The 6,037-nt window shown below is 34.8% G+C and overlaps 2 long non-coding RNA genes across 2 annotated transcripts; both read left to right on the top strand.

The window, feature by feature from the left end:
• Window positions 1-1,372: 1,372 nt before the first annotated feature.
• On the top strand, window positions 1,373-2,314 carry LOC141711190 (uncharacterized). Its single transcript, XR_012571258.1, has 3 exons — window positions 1,373-1,487; window positions 2,041-2,112; window positions 2,191-2,314. It is a non-coding gene; the product is annotated as an uncharacterized LOC141711190 (long non-coding RNA).
• A 125-nt stretch (window positions 2,315-2,439) lies between these two features.
• LOC141712779 (uncharacterized) lies at window positions 2,440-3,015 on the top strand. The gene is made up of 3 exons (XR_012571705.1): window positions 2,440-2,496; window positions 2,568-2,639; window positions 2,942-3,015. It is a non-coding gene; the product is annotated as an uncharacterized LOC141712779 (long non-coding RNA).
• The last annotated feature ends 3,022 nt before the right edge of the window (window positions 3,016-6,037 follow it).

The raw sequence follows: 6,037 nt of genomic DNA, 5'->3' as shown, positions 1-6,037 counted from the left end.
TTTAGACTCTCAAAGTCCATTCCTGGATTTTCTTTAAGAAATAACTGCTTTGAAATTTCTTCATCAAGTTCTAGATGTTCACCAGAACTTATCCTTTTACCAGTATCAGAACTTATTCTTCTCCCAGTATCAAAACTTGTTCCTTGACTTGTAATTCTAGCTTTACTTGATGAAAATCCTTTGCCTTAACCTTGACCTCTACCCTTGTTAGAGTTTCCCTGGTCATCATTTCCATCATCCTTTCCTTTCAGTGTCTGAATAAATTTGCATTTGGACTTAATTACTTTCTCCCCCTTTTTGGCATCAGCAGGTAAAAGAAGAGAGACAAGCAATTCCACTGAGGATTGGATCTCATTGAGTTGATTTTGGTGAGAAGCTTGATTCTTCAGAATTTCTTTAATTTGAGTTTGTTGCTTCTCCTGAGTTTTCTCAATGTAGTCAATTCTGTCAAAGGCTGGCTTGATTAATCTGTTCTTTTCAAGCACTACAAGAAAAGTATCAATAGACATCACACATTAGACATCGGTTAGGTTTGCCACTGATGTTAAAAGAATTTATAACATCACCCCGTGTTTTTATGATGTCTATGTTGTTTTAAGACATCGGTTATTTTAAAACTGATGTCTGAAGTTCCAAAAAAAAATTCACTCCCCGCCCACTTTATTTTTGTTTCCGCCTTAGCCAAATAAATTTCCCCCCTTAGCAAATATTCTCCCCCCCTTTTTGTTTTTTCCCCACGAGACACATAACTTAAAAAATTAAAATCTAAAAAAATGAACACACAGAAGCTCTCTCTCTCTCTCTCATCCGACTCTCTCGCCCCGACTCTCTCACCCCACCATCATCATCTCCACCACTCACCACCCCCACTCACCAACATCACCGCCACTCTGCTCACCATCATCATCTCCACCACTCACCACCATCATCTCCACCATCTCTCTCCATTTTACTATGCTAAGCTCGTAAGAGGATAAGCTTGAATTAGGATATTCTCTACTTGGTTATCATTTTAGAAACTCGAATCGGTAAGTGAATTTACTATGTTATTTTGAAATAGGGTCTTCTCTGTGAGTAGTTTTCAATTGGGGTTTTTTTAAATCGAAACCCTGAATTTTTAATTTTGGTTTTTTTTAAATTGTAACCCTAATTTACTTATTTGAATATGTTTAATAGAATTGACGTTGCCGGAGATGATATTAGTATTGGTACATCATTGCCTCTTGTTATTTATCTATTGCTTCAAATTTTATATCTGATGATGAGCTTTAGATTTACTAAAATAATTTTGATTGGTTGCATAAATAAGGAACTACATATGTATGTGATAGTTAAAGTACATGTGAAAGAAAACTGATCCATTCTATGATCTTTTTGTTTATTTTGGTTTTATATTATGACCTTTTACTTGCCTTTTAGTTTGGATCTAGAGGAATGAACATCTAAAAGCTTGTTTGTGCTCGTCTGCTGGATCTTTCCTGCAAAAGGTCGTCACTGATTAATGATTTATCACATATTTATGTTCGAAATAGCTCATGTTGCTTTAATTTTGTGGAAAGTTGAAACAGATGTATGTGCCATGCTCTGTAGTTGACAAAACAAAAATTTTGTTGAACACTATGACCTGGTTTAGTTTTGGTTGAGTCTTGTATGTGTCATAAAATAACATGTTGTTAAGAACTGCTAAGAACTTGATGCTTATTAACAGGATTTGCGGGGATGAATGATGTGGGAAACTTCAGATCTTATAATAAGACTAATACATGATTAAGCTCCCCAATGAATAGGTTTAGTGATCATGTGAATTTCTCATCTGGGCCTTCTTCTCACTCGAGGTTCATGCCTCTGAGTCCTCGGAGGAACCATTCCCAGAGCTTTTGGTCAGCTTCGCGTTGTCTTTCTGTATGGTTTTGTTGTGATACTTGCTAATTTCTTTTCTGTATTTTTTTGTGCAGTGTAGTGAACTAAACATATCTTTAAACTAAGCTTCCTAGCATGACCTCTTAGAGCTGTAGTAAATTAGAACTCTCCTTTCTGCAGATCCCTTTTGGGGAATCGTATCCAAGGTTCGATTCCTCAGGAACTAGCCAACATCGCTACTCTTCAGGAGCTGTAAGTGAAAATGTGATCTATATGACTTAGATTTCAAGTATAACCTTTGGTTGACTTAATCTGAGCTGAACTTTTCAGGTTTTTGGAAGATAATCTACTTGAAGGGCCTATTCCTCGAAACTTTGGAAGTTTGATTGGCTTGAGGAGATTTTAAGAATTACAATTACATGCCTAAAGGGTTCTTCATGGAGGGCTTTTATCTATTACATAATGTGTTCACATTTTTATCAAATTAAAACATAATTACATAATGCTTTAACACTTCTATCATTATTTATCTATTGATGGAAATCTTGCAAACAATCTTCACAGCGTTGTTTCAGCAAATAAATTAAATGGAACAATACCAGAAACATTTGGCAACCTGAGGAATCTAGAGGATTTGTAAGTACTACTTCATCTATACTGTATATTTCTAAGTTTAAGAGAGTCTTAAAATTATCTACTCCTTGCAGTAGGATAGATGGGAATGATTTCTCTGGGAAGATACCCGATTTCATTGGTAACTGGACAAATATGACAAGACTGTGAGTAATTTTGGTCGATTATGCTTCAGTTTGGTTCTACTTGGTTGTTAGTACATATTCTAGAAACTACGGTTACATATACCTCTCAATAAACTTCAAATTTTGTGCAGGGACTTGCAGGGAACAGGACTGGAGGGTCCAATTCCATTGAGCATCTCCCGTCTGAGAAATCTAATAGAACTGTAAGAACTGCTCAAATATCTAGCCAATGTTTAATACCTTCATGACTTTCTATCATTGTAGTTGATTTTTGGTTTGGACTTTTGAGATCAGTTGATTACTTCTGTGCTTTCTATTGATAGGAGGATATCTGATCTGACTGGAAGAAATTCGACTATCCCAGATTTAAAAGATATGCAATCCTTGCATGTGCTGTAAGTCGTACATAAATTTTGTCTGATGCAGATGTGTTTCCCTGAAAAAATTAGTTAACATTTTTTTTGCAGGATATTAAGAAATTGCTTGATCATTGGTGCACTTCCAGAATACTTTGGAGTACTTGGTCAACTAAAAACCCTGTAAGCTAACTTTTATTATTGCTCAATCCGGTACTAATTTCTGGTAATGGAGTTCCTCACAATGTATGTCTGTGCATGCGCGTGTGAGGGATTACAATGTACTATATATGTTTTCACAGATGCATTAGTCGATACAAGCACACAACAGAGACCTATATTTTTAAGTATTACTATGTAGAATTCATTAGCACATTCAGAGACTCTCCTTATAATAATTTAGTTACATTATTTTGTCTATGCATATGAAGAAGAACGTTGTAAATTATGAGGGTACTTCTGGATTTCTCGTCGAAGTTCAACTACTTTCTCTCTATCCAATATTTTGTTGTTCATTGGATTATATAACCAGCAACTCAGTCTTCTTGTTATGTAGGGAATGGTATTTTCAAAAGTATTGTTCTACTTTTACAGTTAGGTCCTAAAAATTAGCTTTATATGCTTATGTTGCGTGTGATGTGCCATGTTGAATGCAAAAACCTGCAGAAACATGTATGCTAGGAAATATATCAAAATTTTATCATTTTGAGTTTTATTTTATTTTTTTGCAGAGATCTGAGCTTTAATCGGTTGACTGGCCAAATACCAGATTCAATGGCGCTCTTAAACGACCTTAGTATACAATATCTTTATGTGAATTTGTTTCAAATACTTCTTATAAGAAATTATTACCTTCCAGGAACACATGCAACTAACTCGGATAGCTGGACTTGCATAATTTATCTTCTTTCTTATACCTGTTTACTTTAGCCTCTATGTAATTTGCAAACTAATGTACTCAGAAGTGTGACACCAACTTGTAATCGAATGTAGGTATCTGAATCACAATTCATTGACTCGAGAGATACCAAGTTGGATTTCTGGCAGCAAAGAAAATTTGTTAGTTCTTTACACAGCTTTCAGTTCAATATATCATCTAGATTTAGAGAAACCACATGCCAGGATGGATCATTATTAAGTTCCATGTTTATCGTATTCCCAAATTTCATAATTGTATTGGCTGCAGTGATGTATCTTACAACAATTTTTCACGGACAACTGAATATAACTGCCAGCCATCTAATGTGTAGGTTGTTTCCTACTTCATATACTCTATAAACTAAATATCAATATTTCTTTAAATTCCTTTTGTATCTTTTACAGGAATCTTGTATCCAGCATGTCATCTTCAAAAAACAATTCGTAAGTTTCTATAGATATGATATCTACTAGTTTTTTATAAGCACGCCATGAACTAGCTTAGTTTATTTTGTAGAGTTGCTTGGTGTTTAAAGAAAGATCTTCCCTACTCCCGAAAACCTCAATGTAAGTGCAACAACAATCTTACTCTTCAACTATGATGTCGAGTTGCTTCCAAATCAAGATCACCTCCATATTCTGAGACAAAGAGCTATTGTGAAACCCGCAGATTACTCACTTTTATCAACTGTGGAGGGACTATAACGGAGTGGGAGTCATGGACTGGATATAGCTGCTCTATTACAAAGTCCTCAAGCATCAAAGTAAAGTTGTTGCAAAACCAGCTTACTAGTGCGCATAACTTTGTATCATAACAGGGGGAACTAGTGTGACTCTTGATTTGGTTGATCTGATCTTGCTGAAAATCCTGTAAATATTTCATCAAATAATCTTTGTAGTTTGCACTGGCAGTGTAGAATTTCAAATATATATTAATTCTCAGATCTTCCAATTGCAGCATTTAACTTCAAAAATAAAAATAGTGCTGAAATAATGAGATGCAAACACGTGTTTTAATGAATTAATACTGATGTCAAAAAACAATTGTGCATCACTTTTAATGAATAAATACTGATATCTCAAAAATAATTATACATCACTTTTAAAGAAGAAAAACTGATGTCAAAAAAGTTAATGTACATCATTTTTGATAAAAAAACTGATGTCAAAGATAGATATATTCAAGTGTAAATTGAACATAGACATCACTTTGTTTGGGATATAATTGATGTCTATGTGCAACTATAGACATCGCCTTTTACTGAATAAATCGATGTTTAATATCTGATTTTACATCACCTAAAAGAAAATATATGATATCTATGTTGTAAAAAACATAGCTCATTATATGTTTAATCTGTTGTAATAAGTGTAATTTATTTATTAAATTATTTATTTCTAACATTTTTTGTAAAAAAACAATGCATGGACATCAGTTTTTTTTCCAGAAACGATGTTTAAGCTAGTAAAGACATCGGGTTATGGCTGATGTCTAGAATAGACATCACCGACATCAACATCGGTTGCCAAACAGCATAGACATCGGCCAAAAACCGATGTTTATGGACTTTTTTCTTGTAGTGAAGTTTCACATTCATATCTTGCTGGATCAAAGTTTCTTGAATTTTATTCACCTTGGCATGAGTTGTTGAGTGTTGACCCTGAAGGTGCCTAGTACTCAATGCAGTAACTCTCAGCTGTGCCTTGAAATCATCATTTATCAGAAGGAACAAAACTAACTGTGTTCCATTCCTTAGTCCACTCCTTTCCTCTAGGAGTTTCACTCCAAGGTACTGGTGCTTCCCCTGTAACAAACTTCTTGACTAAATCTGCTTTATTAACTGTTTGTTGAGGTGCATGTCCTGATGGACCAGCTGCATCAACATCTAAATTAGCAGCAGCTTCACCAGTAGTTTCTTCATTGGCAGCATCAGAACTTGTAGTTCATTCAGTATCAGCATCCTCTGATAAAATAGCAGTATGTGAGGCTATAGAGGCTTCAACATCATCCTCAAAATTCTAATCTGCAGCCAGGTTCTGATCAACATCCAAAATTGATGTTGTTGGTGGAGTGAGTTGAATTGGTGGAGCTTCCAAGTACAAAACCTCAGGCACAATCAAGTTATGAATATCAATTTCAGCACT

This window comes from Apium graveolens, chromosome 3, assembly GCF_009905375.1.
Source record: "Apium graveolens cultivar Ventura chromosome 3, ASM990537v1, whole genome shotgun sequence".
NCBI classification, from domain to species: Eukaryota; Viridiplantae; Streptophyta; class Magnoliopsida; order Apiales; family Apiaceae; genus Apium; species Apium graveolens.
Note: the sequence above shows the minus strand (reverse complement) of the source record. Positions and strands in the feature narration are given on the sequence as shown.